Source organism: Sciurus carolinensis, chromosome 11, assembly GCF_902686445.1.
Source record: "Sciurus carolinensis chromosome 11, mSciCar1.2, whole genome shotgun sequence".
Taxonomy (NCBI): domain Eukaryota; kingdom Metazoa; phylum Chordata; class Mammalia; order Rodentia; family Sciuridae; genus Sciurus; species Sciurus carolinensis.
In genome coordinates, this window is record NC_062223.1 from 35,148,938 (window position 1) to 35,165,985 (window position 17,048).

A 17,048-nucleotide genomic window follows, 5' to 3' on the forward strand; every position below is an offset into this window, starting at 1 on the left:
TTGTAGATGGACACAATACCTTTATTTATTTTATGCGGTGCTGAGGATCGAACCCAGTGCCTCACACATGCTAGGCAAGTGCTCTACCACTGAGCCACAACCCCAGCCCCCAAGTATTTTTTTTAACTCAACTTGCTTGTGATTTGAATTTCTGAGTTACATTTTTATTCACTTTTCATCTTTGCGATCAGGTGTTACAACGGATGGCATGTCAGTTTAACTGACAAGTTTTCTTTACTACTGGTTATAAGCCACATCATTATTCCAAGATCAATAGTGTCTTAGATTTGATGAAGGAAGCCCAGGACCCTGCTGACATCCACCCTTTTCTCTTTTTGTTTTTATTAATGTTTTTAATTTGTTCTAATTAGTTAGACATGACAGGAGAATGCATTTTGACACACTGTGCACAAATAGAGCATAACTTCTCATTCCTCTGGCTGTATATGGTGCTGAGTCACACCAATAGTATAATCGTACATGTGTTTAGGGTAATAATGACTGTCTCATTCTACCATCCTTCCCATCCCCACCACCCCACCCCTCCCCTCACTCCCTTCTGCACAATCCAAAGTTCCTTCATTCTTCCCTACCTACTCCCCACTGTGGATCAGCATCCGCTTATCAAACATTCGGCCTTTGTGTTTTTGGGATTGGCTTATTACACTTAGCATGATAATCTCTAGTTCTATCCATTTACCTGCAAATGCCACAACTTCATTCTTCTTTAAGGCTGAGTAATATTTCATTGTATAGCTGTACCACATTTTCTTTATCCATTCATCTGTTGAAGGGCATCTAGGTTCCATAGTTTTAGCTATCGTAAATTGAGCTGCTATAAGCATTGATGTGACTGCATCACTATAGTATGCTGATTTTAAGTCTTTTGGGTATAAACCAAGGAGTGAGATAGCTGTGTCAAATGGTGGTTCCATTCCAAGTTTTCTGAGGAATCTCCATACTGCTTTACGTATTGGTTGCACCAGTCTGCATTCCCACCAGAATGTATGAGTATGCCTTTCTCCCCACATCCTCACCAACACTTATTATTGCTTGTATTCTTGATAACTGCCATTCTGACTGGAGTGAGATGAAATCTTAAGAGTAGTTTTGATTTGCATTTCTCTAACTGCAAGAGATGATGAACATTTTTTCATATGTTTGTTGATTGATTGTATTTCTTCTTCTGTGAAGTGTCTGTTCAGTTCCTTAGCCCATTTCATGACTGGGTTATTTATTTTTTTGGTGTTAAGTTTCTTGTGTTCTTTATATATCCTGACATCCATCCTTTTCTTTAATGTCACAAAATAACCTAGGACAGCTTCCAATTGCAAGATTCCTAGATTCCAGAGCTTGTAACATTCTACCACCAAAACAACTAGTCAAGAAAACTACCCATCCTACTATGACCTGAAATCTTTAGTATGTGCTCATTCATTTACTCAAGTGCACAGGCATCTGGAACTAGGCAAAGTATCTCACTCCCTAACCTGTAAGTGTTACAAGGGTCTGAGTCTGGTTTTTGTTTGTTTGTTTTTCTTATTTATTGCTACACACTTATAGCCCAATAATACCTGGTACATTATAGGAACTCAATAAATATTTTGATTGAATAAACTCAAGAAACACATACTAAGCAGTACCCACATGCCAGGCTTCACCCTGTGGACAATAATAGGTCATATTTTGGTGAAGGAGATATGTGTAAATCCAACTGCTGCTCTAATAAACATGAACAACAAGCATTAAAGAGAAAGGAACTTCCTCTTGCTTGCAGAGGGGGATATTCTAAATAGGATGTACTGTTAGTGTGGAATTTTTGAGGAAAAGCAGGAATCAGCCGTGCAGAGAAGTAGGCAAGGGCAGAAACTGGAGAAAAGGAACAGCATGTTGTAAGAACCCCCGTGGATGGCTACGTGGTGCCCAGGGGGGAAGTGGGAAAAAGGCATTGTGGAAGGAAGTTGGCAGAGGCTGTACGTGCCAAGATAAGCATGCCTGGCTACATAATTAGTGGAACGCACTGAAAAATAAAAATGCAGGGCTCCTTGTTCAAAAGTGATTAAGAATTTCAGGACAGGGACAGCAGAGCATTAAACCAAGTGTGGACCCTTCTAAGTGCAAGGCCCTGTACAAATGCCCTGGTCACAGGCCTAGGAGTCAGCTCTGCAACAAGTGTATACTTCATCCTGTGTGCTGTAAGCACTTAGCAGAGGCTATTAAGCCGGGAAGTGACGAGATCACTCGTGGGATTTTTATTTAGGACGGAAATGATGTGACAGCGTAGAGGATCCACAGCCTGTTATGAAAAGCAACAGGTGGCAGAAAAAGGACAAAGCAGCTGCTTCATGAGTTCCCTGAGAGAGGAAGGCTCGAAGGAGAACAGCAGAGGGAACAGGGAGGCAGGCCAGCCTGGGCAGACCGCAGAGTCAGGACTGCAGGATTTTACGCTGATTAGATACACAGCTTCAGGGAGACAGGACACAATGGTTTCATCCACTTGCTTTAGAAATCTGGTTAACACACTATCACATCTTAGGGGGAAAACAGTCTTCCTGGCTTTGCATATTAAGCAACATTCTCAATGTTCTTGTGTGTCTCAGCATTTTTTATGATATAATAAAATGTTTTCCTGTTATTTTTTTAGTAGAGTGAGTCTCTTCTGGAGGCATCTTATCCTCTCTCTTTGTTGACTTGAAAAATAAAATGATTACCAATGAGATTTGGGCCAGAGCTGACCAATTTTCCATGCAGGATAGTCGTGAGCTCAAAATCAAGTTAGAAGAAAAAGAGATCTTTGTGTAACCCACCATAATATTCCTCCCCTCCTCTTTCAAACATAACAAGAGCTAAAATTAGAAGTCAAATATCACACTATACCTTTCTTCCACAAATGTGGAATGAGCTACTTTTTCTTTTTTTTAAAGAAACCTCTTTATTTTAACCTATTCAAATACCCTATTCCGGTTTTGTGAAATCACACCACAAGGAAAAAACGCATTTTTTTCAAAATCTATATTTGTCATTTTGGTTTTTTATTTTATTTGTGTGTGTGTATTGGTTTTTACTGTTGTGTTTTCAGTACAGGGAATCAAATCCAGGGCCTCAAGCATACTAGGCCAGTATTCTACCACTGAGCTACAACCCTATTCTTATGTCAATATTTTTTTAAAGGGATGCTTAACAGTTGCTTTTACATTAATAAAACTTTTGAAAAAATTAATCAAAACCATAAAATTTTAAATGTCAGTTATTTACTTACTTATTGCCAGTGATTTTTTTGGGGGGAGTGGGATGATATGGAGATTGAACGCAGGGTCACTCGACCACTGAGGCACTCACTTTTGCTGAGGAGGGTTTTGAACTCACCACCCTCATCCTCCCAAGCCTCTGGGATTACAGGACTGTGCCACTGTGCCCAGTACCAATGAATATTTTATTCAGAAAAAAAAGAAAAAGAGAAAAAAACTCCTGGTCATTTGCAGTATCTAATCATCTTTCAATTGCCTCTTCAGTCCAGAAGTACCTCACACAAAAATCCATCTTTCAGAGACTTTTTAAAAATTCTGTTGTCTTCATTATATTTATTTTGTGGTCTTGGAAGCACTGAATTTTGTTTTGTTTTGTTTTTGGTACCAGGGATGGAACCCAGGGGTGCTTAACCACTGAGTCACATCCCCAGTCCTTTTTATTTCTTATTTTGAGACAGAGTCTTGCTAAGTTGCTTAGGGCCTCTCTAAATTGCTGAGGCTGACTTTAAACTTGCAGTTCTCTTACCTCAGCCTCCCGAGCGCTTGGGACTACAGGATGTGGCCTGAAATTTCTTTACATAGTCGATTTCATACTATTTTATATTTCCTTTTGTCTTCTTCTGGGATGTCATCGTTTTTCTTGGCTTCCCTTTTAGCACAGGGCCTAATCTTTATCATTTCTTCTTCTCCTGCTATTTTAATTTTTGCTTCTCCATCTCCTGCTTCAATGCATCTAATAAAGCACCTCTCTCTAGCCAATAAAGCCATTTTCCCATCTTGAAAGACTGGTTCCCATTGTTCTGTTGGTTCAATTGCATCTGAACAAACCACAACAAGCCCATCTGAGTTTATATCAAGGCAATCCTGAGTCAGACAATTTGACAGCAGTGAACTGCTCTGGAAGAACCCTCAGCAACTTCTTCAGGTGCTGCCCCCATTGTCAAGTGCATGAATATAGGTTCCTTTATCCATTTCAATGGCAATAGTTCCTGAAATTTTGCCAGAGTTGGATACTATCCACCAGATTCCAACATCGAGTTGGGTTTTTTTATCCTTTCCTTTCTCTTCTTATCTTTGCTCTTTCTCTTCTTATTCTTAGCCCTCCTTTCCTTGAGCATGAGCTTGATGGACTTGACAGAGGAGTATTTGGCCATGGTTCTGCTATACAAACAGGTGGGATCTAGCTCAGGACACAAGGCTTAGACCGGAACAGAAACAGGTAGAGGAGAAACAAAAGTGGCTTTGAAGTAAGAACTTTCCCAGAACTTAGGAAACTGAGACAATGTAATGCATCCCTCAAGTCACCTCTGCCTTAACACAACACTGACTCTCAGATATGGAAATCTACTTCCTGTTTCCTACTGGGAAGCTCAATATCAGCTATTTAAATGAGTATTTACTTTATTGCAATTGACATTTTAAGGTTAATGTAGTTAACATGCCAAAACCAGAGCCATCATTCTCTTCAACACAGAACACAGCCCTCTTCATTTAAACTGTTGAAAGAGCATAGTTTTTACATACTAAACCAAAATAAAAGCAAAGGTGTACACTTCTGATGAAGTACAACCTTGTACTTCAATACTCCAAGAACAAAGAATAAGAATCTAACACAAGTCATCCTGATCCTAAGACACAGCAGGCACCACATAACACAGGTAGGGTTGCAAATAATATTCTACTAACAAAATAGGAATAACAATTACTAATTACTTAGCACCAACTTGCCAAGAACTCTCTAAATGACATTATGTTATTTAAGCTGCATGAGACTTACCTGTACATTGATAAAATTTGATATTTGAATTATTCTCATAAATGTTCGTTTCCACATTTAAAAGGTTATCATTTAAGTATTTTAAATTTTTTAAACAGTCTCGAAGTTACAAACACTGTACAAAAGTAGCTCTTCCCCCTGAAATCACTATGGATTAAAACTGCTGATCTGATACCCAACACTCAAAAATACTTCATGCCTATCAAGAGTCCCTGAAAGTCAAAAACATTAGAAGACATTTTTTGCCTTCTTTCCTGCATTGGCAAAAGCAATAGTGGGTAAAACTGCTAGAACCTTAACAGGAATCAAAGTGTGTCACCTAGAGGTATTGGAAGTCACTGTATTCTTCGCACTGCAGTAAAAAAGAAAACAAGTCAGTTTCATTTAAGAGTGTCCCTTAATGAAGTAATAAAAATCATTAATTTCATTAAATCTCAACCCTTGAGAGCACAACGTTTTAAAGTTCCACATGACAAAAGGAGGAGCATGCACATTTTTCTAGATACCTAATATAGTGGCTGTCCTCGGGAGAAACATTTTTATAATGGCATCGGGGGTCCCCTTTCTCCAAGCAACATCATTTTACTTGAAATAGTAACTGACAGAAAAACTATGCCTATTCAGATTTGGCAGACATCATCTCAAAAATGAATGAAGTGGCACCTGTCACTTTGATAAAAATAAACAACAGTATTTTGTTGTCTGTGATAAATGTTGAGTTTTAAATGAAAATTGGAGTCCTGGAAAACTTTCATCACCACCCTGAATTTGAAAGAAAAGACTTTTGATGAGATTGGGAGAAATAATAACAAACATGATTCTGTGTTCTGATATGTGGATGCTAAAACACAATAAAGGAGGGGGTGGGGAAGAACAGAAGTAAGGGGAAGGAAGGGAAGGGAGGGGGATGGGAATAGGAAAGACAGCGAAATGATCAGAGATAGCTTTCCTGTGTTCATCTATGAACACATGACCAGTGTAACTCCACATCATGTATAACCACAAGAATGGGAAGTTATATGCCATGAACATACAACATGTCAAAATACACTCTACTGTCATGTACAACTAAAAAGAATAAGTAAAAATTTTTTTTAAAGAATCAATGCTCTATAATGTGTCAGAGTAGTGATTTGGAAATATCAATAAAACTAAGGAACCAATATTTTCCAATGCATAAAGATATAAAATCCTGATGGATGTAAGTCCTACTCAAAGTGTGAGGTAGGCCAATGAATTCTAATATACCTGAGTATGAAAAACTCTTTGATATGATTTTAGATTCCATATTGCAACTAACCTTTAAGAAACTCCACTTACAGAGTTTTGATGTATCAAAAGAATATCCACAATTATCTAAAGAGGCTATAAAATAATTTTCTCTTTTCCAATTACGATATATGTATGCATCCAAAAACATATATATCTTGGTATCGATTTTCTTCTTATTCTTCAACTAAATAAACATATTGCAAAAATAGATATGCAAACCCAACTCTTGTTTATGTCAGATATTAAAGAGATTTCCAAAAACGTATAGTAATGCCATTATTCTTACTAAATTGTTTCACAATAGTTATTTTCCTCAAAAAACAGTGTTGCTAGCATGTAATAGGTGTATTGTTATTTTTAAATAATTATTTAAAAATTTCTCCACTTGAATTTGAGAAAATAAACATTGATATCTGTATCTGACAAAGAAAATGCATGCCAACCAACAATTTTAAATGCAGCAAAATTCAGCTTCAGATTTAAAGATATCTGTATTTGACATAAACCAAAGCTCTCTGGAGTCCCCCATAATTTTTAAGAGTTACCATATGGAACCTGGGGCCTTGTGCATGCTAGGCAAGCACTCTACTACTGAGCCTCATCCCCAGTCCAAAATTAACCATTTTAAGGTAAACAATTCAGTGGCATTTTGGACATTCACAACATTGAGCAACCACCACCTCTAGCTCCAAATCATTTCCATTGCCATAAAAAGAGATTCAATATTCACTAAGCAGTTGTCCCTTATCCTCCCTACCTAGACTCCTAGTAACCACCAATTTGTATTCTTTCTCTCTAGATTTACCTATTTCAGATATTCATATAAATGTATGTTACGAAATTATATAAAAAAGTAAGAGTTGCCCAGTGTGGTAGTACACATCTGTAATCCCAGCAGCAGGGGAGGCTGGGGCAGGAGGATCACAAGTTCAAGGCCAGCCTAAACAGTGTAGTGAAGCTCTAAGCAACTTAGTAAGACCCTGTCTCTAAATAAAAAAGTAAAAAAGGGCTAAGGATGTAGCTCAGTGGTAAAAGTGCCCCTGGGTTTAATCCCCAGTACAAAAAAAAAAAAAAAAAAAGTTACCAGAGTTACTATAAAGAGATCCTGAGATCAAAAAGGCTGAGAAGCTGCTTTCATATGTATTTATGACAAAAAAGTCTTCGAAATAATATAACCATCAAAATCAAGAGATTAACATTGATACAATATAATCTTCTAATCTTCAGAGTCTATTCTATTCACCAATTGGCCCAACAACATCCTCTACAGCAAAAGCATCCAAAATGGAATAATGCAACACATGAAGCTGACTTTCTGTTTAGCCTCTTTCCATCTGGAGCAGACTTGCCATCTCTTTTTGACCTTCACGTCCTTGACACTTTGAAGATGACAGGCCAATTACTTTGCAACGTCCCTCAATGCAGGTGTGTCTGCTTCCTCATAATTAGAGTTAAGTGGTGCTTCTTTGGCAGGAATACCACAGAAGTTAGGCTATGGTTCTCTTCGTATCCTTTTGGGTGGCACAGAATTTCAATTTGTCCCATTAACGATGATGTTAACTTTGATCCCTTATTAAGGTAGTGTTTGCTGGGCTCCTTCACTGTAAACTCACAATTTTTCCCTTTTTAGATGTTGATAGACCTTTATTTTATCCATCTATTTTTATGTGGTGCTAAGAATCGAGCCCAGTGCCTCACACATGCCAGGCAAGTGCTCTATCACTGAGCCACAACCCCAGCCCCTATTTTTCCTTTTTTAATTAAAAAATAATATGGCAGGTTGGTTCTGTAGCTCAGTGGCTGAGCATCTGTCTAGCACGTGTGAGGCACTGGGTTCAACCCTTAGCACCACATAAAAATAAATGTTTAAAATGAAGGCATTCTGTTCATCTACAACTACAAAATTTAAATAATAATAATTTGGCATTTTGTGAGAAATTATTGAAACTATATAAAAACCTCATTCCTCATCAAAATTTTAATTCATTCATTTATTTGCCATCATCAGTATGGGCTCCTGATTTCCTATCTTGTTCAGTGCATTGTAACTTATTCCCATCATTTTAATTTTAGTGCTCAACTTGTCCAGATTTGGTGAGTGAAAGTCCTTTCAAGTTGGCATTTGTGTCTTTTTGACATTTTCCCTGAACGATATGGAAAACAACAACCCCCAAGGAAAAAGGGGAAATCCCCCAGGGAGAAAGGAGGACAACTGGTCCCAGGGAGAGAAGGAAAACAATGGGCTCTGGACTTTCACGTTTCCCAGCTACAACAGGCTCTGAACTTCCATAATTTCCCAACTGCCCGGCCGACACATTCTGCAATGATTAAGTCTCACTGAACCCTATAAAATTCAGACCCCTTGCATTTTGTCTCTTGAAAATGTACCCCTCCACTGTAATAAATATCAATATCACTGATCCACTTAGGTCTGTCTCCACTTCTTTTATTTCTCTTTCAAGTGCTTTAATCTGACCATTCTTTGAATATTTGCCTGCTTTCTGACATAATGAGACATTCTAGGTTCATCTTCTATCCTCTCTGTTCTGCAGGAAATCCTGGTTCCTTCACTGGAAAACAGTTTCTGGAATTCAGGAGCTGGGTGTCAAGTTTGCTCACTGTGACTGTAGTATCACTTATCCCAAAAGACTCTAAGCTTTAGTTAGCACCCACCTTTTGAAGCATCACAGACTCAGTACATTGAGCAGCATCCCAAAGAGTCCCAAAGAGTCATCAGTTGCTGACTAGAGATCCTACCTACAAGCCTTTGAGAGAGGCAGTGAGCAGTGAGTATACTTGGGGTCCTTCCAGAGTTTGGAAACATTGTAAATCTTCTTAGATAACAAATGCACAAATAATTTATTTAATCAGAAGGAAAGTAGAATTCATTGTACTGGAGGAGGAGAATATATTAGGGCAAGTTAGGAGAAACAAAGTATGAAGATGGTGAATTCAGAGGAATATTTATTAGTCTCCAACATCTTATGGAGGGGAGGGAGACAAAATAAGGTTGGGGAAACTGCAGAATGTTTATATTTGCTACTACCAAAGTCAAATGCTGTTTAACCAGGAGGAGTTACAGGTACTATTTAGGCTTCCGGTGGCCAAGTCAGCAAAGAGAAACTACACGCACACAAATGAAGTACGCAAAATAAATCATAAGCCAAGGAAGGCCACACGTAGTCAAATTAAGGCCAACTTTAGAGAAAGGCCTGACAACAAATTCAGGAAAAGTGTACCACAAGCAACAAACGCATGAAGGTATACAGGAGAGAATTTGAGCAACTTACTAAAGATCCATACTTAGCCAAAGCTTTCAAGAATATGTGTGGACGCTGGTCACCAATTTTATCCCTGTGACTATGGTCAAGACAGGTGATAAACCACGTGGGCTGCAGTTCTAATCATCCATATCAAGATCTAGAAGTTACTCTCTGACCCCTACCCTATGTATAAGATGGTCTAGTGACACAGAGCAATCTAGGCGTTCTTACTAAATCCCTGTCTGCTCAAGAAGGGAACAGAAAAGGGAGTCAAGGACAGACACTTAGGTTCCTACTTGTTCTCTACTGTAAACAATATTGTCTTGAACAACCTGTTCATAAATCTTTGTGCAATTAAGCAAGTTCTTCTCTAGGAAAAATTTCTAGAAGTAGAACAGTTTAAAAGGTATTTATGTGTTTGTGGTTTGGGCATAGCAAAGGCGATCGACTTTCACTTTTTATAGTTCTGTACAGTTTGAATTAATAAACTGATTAGCCTCAGAAAGCAATTAGTATTTTGCAATTAAAAAAAAAAAATACCCCCTTGACTTCAGGCCTCCGAGGACTATGAAGAGGGTCATGCTGCAGACAGTAAAACACATGCAGGAAAGTGCCGCTCAGGAGACAGAGGGCTCCCACCGTGGCAACAGGTAGGAGCCAGCTCTCTTCATGTCATGTCCACGAACCAGAAGCTCTGGTAGAGATGGCATGCTCATGAAGGAAGCTTCTGGTTTTATTTTGGCTTCTATTGTGGCCAACAGGGATCTGCACCATAGTTGAATACAACAAAACGTTTTTTTAAACAGAAACAAAAGTTTGGCATTCAATTTTTTAAATTTGTTCTTTTTAGACATACCTGACAGTAGAGTGTATTTTGACATATTATACATACATGGAGTATAACTTATTCTAATTAGGATCCCATTCTTCTGGTTGGCATTCAATTTTATCAGCAAATTAAACTTGGTTTCATGCAAGTTCACCCTGAAAGATACAGTCCCTCTGAGTATCCTGATAAAATCAGGTTTCAAGGTCCACAAATTTGTATGATAGTTCCTAAATCCTTGCCAATAATTTAACAGTTCTCTTTTGAACCTAACTGTGCACAGTAAGCTTTCTGACTTAGGCATAAAGGTCAAGGATCAAAAGGCTCACCTGATTAGGTCAGGACCACCATTAATTAATCTTCCTTCTGAATTATCCAAAGTCAGCTGATTAGAGAACTTAATTGCACCTTAAAATTCACTGCATGTGACCTAATCACAGGAATGGTATCTATTATACTCATAAGTCCTTATATCATCTCTCAAATGGGAACAACACATTTAACCAGTCTCAAAGGATTAAGGATTCAATGAGTTGATATCTACTGTGTTTATAATAATCCCTAGCAAATTTAATCATCACAGAAATAATGACTTGATAAAAACATAAATGAAAACATTGGGCCATGGATTAATGAGCCCTGAACAATGTGACCCTCTACTTGTGGCACAAGTTCCTTGGTTCTCCATGCCTCAACACTCATTCTTGCCTCACCCCAGGCAACTTGGTTCATTTCTATCTACTGCCTAGTTTCTGTGAAAATATGGAAAATAGGATCTAAATGGACCCGTTTCAGTCTATGGCCAGGATACAAAGAGAAACAGAAAAGAAATACATATATAAAAAAATAATAATAATTTTTGAAGACATAATGTTGAATTTTAAAAATGAATAAAAAGGTAAAAAATATATACTTTCTTTGCGCTTTTAAAAAGTCAAAGGAGGATATGCTAAGAAATCTAAGTGTAGACATCTAAGAGAAACCTTTTATAGGCAGTATATACGACAAAAATTAGAGATCTAAATTTATTCTTTCCAAGACCATGAAAAACTTACATTGCACCTTAGGTGACAATGATATGTCAATATAGGTTCATTAACCACAACCAATGTACCATTCTGATGCCAGATTTTGAGGCTATTTGTCTATCTAGGAACACCCGGTATATGGGGACTCTCTGTACCTTTTGTTTGATTTTGCTGTGAACTCCAACTGCTCTTTTAACAAGTCTATCTGAAAAACAGACTGTGAAATATTTTTAAAATTTAGTAAGAAAAATCTTCTCCATAAACTACTGTTCAAGAAATTTCTGGACATCTTCAAAAAGCTTTCTCTTCCCCCCCCCCCAAATCATTCATAATAACCTGTCAACTTCAAGAAAGAAACCCTTTCACAAAAAGACTAGGATCAGACCACATTCCCATGATGCTCTGTTCTATTCAAGAAAAATTAACTGTTCCCACAGGATTTATTCTCTATTCACACAGGACCACAAGATAGCACATGGATGTTTTACTTGCTTTTAAAATATATTAATATTCCTAAAATTCTGTATATCCGTACTTAATTTCCTTCCCCTACCATAAGCAGCTGCATTGCATAAAAGTACCAGAGGCAATGTTGCTATGTTAAAATGATGGTTTAAGTAACATTAAACCCTTCTAGCAGAAGTCATCTTGTAACTGTGCCAAGAGAAAATTCAATTAATTTCAGCACTGTGTGTGAATGGGTGATGGAAAGAAGGCAATGCTAAAAATACAAAAACATTTTAATTCATGATTTCTTTAAGATAGTACAAGCCAACTTATATGAACACACACTTGTTCTTTGACATTTTCAAGAATGAACTTTCAGGATAAAACAGGGTGGGGAGAAGGGTAATTTAAAGATAGCTTATTTTCCAATTGATGAAGTAACTTGCAACATATTTAGTCTCCATCATCATTAAGAATCTTTAAAATGCACTTTGAGTCTGCTCACTACTAATAAGGAACCATGCCACCACTTGGGACCATGTCAAAAGGAGGGCAATTTCCAGGTGAACAAACTTAAAAAAACTATGTAGGTTGATAATTTTTTCTTTTAAATTTTTATTTTTTCTTTTTAGTTGTTCTGTTGACAATTTTTAAAAGCAGTTAAGTAAAAAAGGTTAGGTGTTCAGTATTGAAATAGGAATGCAAATGTGTTCAAAATTCATAAAAAATACCAAAAGTTAAGACTTGAAAATAAAAAAAATCTGGTTTGGGGGTTTTGTTTTGTTGTTATTTTTGTTTGTTTGTTTTGGTACTGGGGATTGAAATCTGGGCTCTAGCATGTCAGGCAAGCACTCTATTACTGAGCTACATCCATCACTTGCAGTTTTGTTAGATGTTTATTGTCTTGTTTTGTTTTTAAGATGACAGCAGACATAATAAATGAAGGTCTAGATGCCAATCCACAGTCTATTACAGTATTTGCAGAATTATCTTAATCATAATCACTGTATTTGATACCTTTTTACCAAAGAACCTAAAAGAAACAGCAATGTCATGTGCATGAGAAAAAGACTATTGCTATTTTTCAAGAATCCAAAAAATGTGTACAAGATTATTCGAAGTAGTGTTACTGATCATGGTCCCAAACTAGGGACAACTCAAATGTCCACCAACAATAGGTAACTAAATTGTGGTATATTCACAGAGTAAATAAAATAAATGAACTATACTTACATGTAAAAATACGGATGAATTTCACAATTAGAGTTGAAGAAGCCAAAACTAAAACACACACACACACACACACACATAATATCATAGCATGTAATTTATATAAAGTTCAAAAAAGTCGAAATTAAAAGATAATATTACGATAGTGGTTACCTCTGGGGAGAAAGATTATTTCACTCTGATCACTCACTAACCTACATATGTATATTTCTGTTTTTCCTGTGTTCTAAGTTTATACTGTTTTTAGTATTCACATTTGTAGGTATGGTTCTATTATGAGACAAAAGCAAAATTAATGGAGAATATAAATTATAACATATCCTACTAAGAGAAATATATTTCACTGAAAATAAGCAAACCCAAGAGAAAACACGGTCTACAAGTCTCACAAACATCCCACAAGGCTATTGCAAACAAAGTCAAACTTCTCTCGACATGTGCTGCGAAGCCAAGAGACCTCAAAGGGTAATAGAGGTTGCAAACTCCAGTGTTCTCAGGCCAAGCTGGTTAACTAAGTGAGTGATAATAAAAGTATACAGGCCGGCACTGTGCAAGTGGAGAGGGTCTGTGGCAAATAGGACAGGACACATCCCATCTAAAGGACAACTGGGTCATGCTTCCAGCTGATAGTTCTCTGGGCCCAGGGTTAGCAGATTCTTTGAATTTTCAAAAGAAAATGTAAATTAAGATTCGTGTGATAAAGTAAAATGTTCTGGGTTGAACATTTTAGTGGATCAAAAACAAAACTTGTTTATATGGTACCTGTTTGAGACAGTATCAGGAGAAGATTGCTTTGGAAACAAGTCCCAATGGAACCAGGGAAGAAAATGGCAATCGAGAGACCAGCAGATGATTGGGTTTTAGAGAGTAAACACGCATTGCTCTGAGGAAGATGAAAGGTGTGTGGATTAAATCAGAACCCTGCCTAAAGGAAGCAATATGGGCTGGCAGAGAAGAGGCAGGGTGGGGTGCACTCTAAGCAATGGTTTTCAAACTTCAATGCAACAGGCCTTTTTAGCAAAAAGATATGAAATTCAATAGAGCAGTTCTTGTTTATCCTCAGTTTCGTTTTCTGAGGTTTCATGTACCCACTGTCAACTGTGGTCTGAAAAAATTAAAGGAAAATTCCAGAAATAAGCAACGGGCAAGTTTAAATCGTACATTAAATTCTGAGTACCATGATGAAACCTCATGCTGTCTGGTTCTATGCTGCCTGGGATATGATCTATCCCTTTGTCCAGAGAATCCACAATGTAGGCACTACCTCCCCGTTGGCCATTAGGTTTGGTTATCAGACCAGCAGCTGTGGTCTTATAGTACCTGTGTTTAAGCAAACCTTAATTTACTTAAAACGACCCTAAAGAGCAAGAAGAGTGAGTCAAAGGAGGCACCAGGGCACTGAGCATGGACGGACAGATTAACTGGTACAATGTGGCAGTGCTGCAGGGCACACTCATGGGGCCTTACATTCCTAGATTAATACCATAAAGCGTAACTGGGGACAGGCAGGGGTAGAATGAATACTTGGAAATATAAGAAAAATCACCCACGAGTGTAAAGAGAACTAGACCTGCAGTTAGGTGGCCTGCAACTGAAGCTCAGCTTTACTGCCCACTGGGTGATCCTAAATAACCTGGCCAGGTTTCAGTGTTTTCATAATAGTTCCAAGGATCAACTATGTATGTTTATTCACAAAATGTCTCATATTATTGTAAGATTGTCTTTAGTCAAAGCTTGTTTAATAAGTATTGATAGTTTTATTTAATTTAATTTCATTTAGCTATTAGTTTTACCAATTCAAAGTTGACCAAAAGTATATGGTTGTATCTTAATTAATAAAAAGCAAAAAATAATCCATTTTAACCAAAATACTCACGTCTTCCAAATGATCCAATGATAATGATCGTAAAAAAGCAACTACCTTCACACAGACATGCTACAAATTTAGTTTTTTATTCTCTCAATATTATTCTGATACTGTTTTGGGGATGCACCTTCTAAATGTACCATTCGGTTATCCAACCACCATATTTTAAGAATAATTAACAGCATGATGCAATAGAAAACGTAATATAAGAAGCCAAAGACCCAAACTTTGTCTATGTCTTCCATGAATAGATATGACTTGGTCTCTTGGACTTAGCTTCCATATGTATAAAGTAAGGGTTTTAACCTATCAGTAGTTTCTAAATAGAGGTAAATCTATTTAAAATCATGTGAGGAGTATGTTTCTAAACTACACATGCCTAAATATTAAGGGTTCCACAAAAAGAAATGTATTTACACTTATGGCTTAATACTTCATCAGGCATTGCAGCGATTTCATCTTAGATTTTGTACATTTCTACAGCATTAAACAGAATGAAAGAAAATTAAAGCTAATTACTTATCAATTTATTTGTATTAGTGGCCTGGTGTTATATTAATTCTATCCTTTTTTTTTTTTTTAAGTTATGTTATGGTTTGGATATGAGATGTCTCCCAAAAGCTCACGTGTAAGACAATACAAGAAGGTTCAGAGAAGAAATGATTGGGTTGTAAAAGTCTTAACCCAAACAGTGATTTAATCCCCTGATAGGGATTAACTGAGTGGTAACTGAAGTGGTAGGGTGTGGCTGGAGGAGACTGGAATTGAGGCCTGGCTTTGGGATATATATTTTGTATCTGAAGAGTGGAGACACTCTCTGCTTCCCTCTGCCACACTCTTCTGCCATGATGTTCAGCCTCACCTCGATCCCGGAGGAATGGAGCCAGCCTTCTATGAACTAAGACCTCTGAAACCGTGAGTCCTCAAATAAACTCTTCCTCCCCTATAATTGTGCTAGTTGGGTTCTTTTAGTCATAGCAGTGAAAAAGTTGACTAAAACAAGTAACAAAGGGATAAAATAATTAAAAATTTGAAAATTCCTTGTGTTTTTAATAGATTCATTAGCTCCTTGATGATACAACACTAGATGATATAAATTACCTAAATAATTGATTTGTAGTTATTTTAAGACTAGCATGTAATAAAAAACTGTCTTTGGTTAGTGATGGTAAAATAAGATTACCAAAACAATTGATAATTAACAAGAAAATATATAACTTTATTTGATGGAGAAATCAAGTTAAAATGATCCTTTTCATTAAAAGTTTCAGAGTACTTTCTCTTATGATGAAAAAGGAAGCAATCTCTACACAAAACTACCAAAAATTAGAAATGTTTCAAAGACTATGCCTTTCTACAAAATCTTTTAAGGCCGATGGCTGTACCCCAAATTACAATTATCCACTTAGAATAACAATCAACAATTTAAAAGTGGGAGGAGAAACACCAATCATCTACTTAAATAGTAGTGCTCATTTTATAACACTTCGGTCCCATATTTCCCAACCTAAAAAGTTTTTTTTTTTTTTTCTTAAACACAAAAGTCACTGAACCATCAATAATCCAATTGGAAAGACCACTTACTGTTTTAAAGAAATCATACAAACATAGGGAAATATTTTAATTAAGAGGTAGAGCCAGAGTCTGGCCGTGGAGCAGTGCACTCCCACATGCCTCACGCCCGCTGGAGAACAGCATCTTTCCAGCAGCTGCCTTAATTGGAGATGCAGACCAACACATGCTAATTTGGCTGGGCCAACTAATTGGTAGGTATGCACATTTCAAACAAAATATCCACCCATATTACAGATGTTGTTCTCCATCTGCATAAATGATTGGTAACAAACAGTAATGAAGTTGAAAATAAGCTACACTTGGTGAAATTGTTTAGTTGAACAGCTTTACAACAGGGTCCCATATTAGTTTAAAAAATCAGAACATGTGTGCCAAAATTAGAACATAAACTAAATATCAAAAGAATCTTTCTGTGCAAGATTAAGAATAGGAGGAAACCTTACAATAGCTCTGCAGGGGCACCTAAGCACTTGGCCACATGCCCAGCCCTTTTTACATTTTATTTTGAGACGGGG

General features: G+C 37.1%; 1 protein-coding gene and 1 pseudogene across 1 annotated transcript in view; both read right to left on the bottom strand.

The window, feature by feature from the left end:
• Positions 1–17,048, bottom strand: part of Hsd17b12 (hydroxysteroid 17-beta dehydrogenase 12) — a 147,849-nt gene that overhangs the window by 60,775 nt on the left and 70,026 nt on the right. The gene's annotated exons all lie outside the window — the stretch shown is intronic.
• LOC124958519 (protein FRG1-like) lies at positions 3,509–4,402 on the bottom strand (annotated as a pseudogene).